This window comes from Nomia melanderi, unplaced genomic scaffold (assembly GCF_051020985.1).
Source record: "Nomia melanderi isolate GNS246 unplaced genomic scaffold, iyNomMela1 scaffold0014, whole genome shotgun sequence".
In the NCBI taxonomy this organism is placed as follows: Eukaryota; Metazoa; Arthropoda; class Insecta; order Hymenoptera; family Halictidae; genus Nomia; species Nomia melanderi.
The window spans coordinates 2,265,261-2,266,215 of record NW_027475130.1 but is presented as its reverse complement, the minus strand read 5'-3'; positions in this window follow the sequence as shown (position 1 = coordinate 2,266,215).

Sequence of the window (955 nt, the reverse complement as noted above, 5' to 3'; positions counted from 1 at the left end):
GGATTTTTCCCTGACCCTGAGTGTCCGACTACATGCGACGGTGGTTTTCTCGGCCCCTGGTGGTCCGAGGTCGTTCCCGCTGCACAGATTCATGCGTCAGGGCCTCCTACAGATAATGGACTTTGATTTATTGCGCTATCTCTAATTGCACCCGAGATATCACCAGATATATATTGGATTTTCCCCTGACCCCGAGTGTCCGGCCCCATGAGACGGTGATTTTCTCGGCCCCTGGTGGTCCGAGGTCGTTCCCGCTGCACAGATTCATGCGCCAGGGCCTCCTACAGACAATGCACTTTGATTTATTCCGCTATCTCTAACAGCACCCGAGATATCACCAGATATATATTGGATTTTTCCCTGACCCTGAGTGTCCGGCCCCATGTGTCGATAGTTTTCTCGGTCCCTCGTGGTCCGAGGTCGATCCCGCTGCACAGATTCTTGCGCCAGGGCCCCCTGCAGATAATTCACTTTGATTTATTGCGCTATCTATAATTGCACCCGAGATATCACCAGATATATATTTCATTTTTCCCTGACCCTGAGTGTCCGACTCCATGAGACGGTGGTTTTCTCGGCACCTGGTGGTCCGAGGTCGTTCCCGCTGCACAGATTCATGCGCCAGGGCCTCCTGCAGACAATGCACTTTGGTTTATTGCGCTATCTCTAATAGCACCCGTGATATCACCAGATATATATTGGATTTTTCCCTGACCCTGAATGTCCGGCCCCATGAGACGGTAGTTTTCTCGGCCCCTGGTGGTCCGAGGTCGTTCCCGCTGCACAGATTCATGCGCTAGGGCCTCCTGCAGACAATGCACTTTGATTTATTGCGCTATCTCTAATAGCACCCGAGATATCACCAGATATATATTGGATTTTTCCCTGACCCTGAAGGTCCGGCCCCATGTGACGGTGATTTTCTCGGCCCCTGGTGGTCCGAGGTCGATCCCGC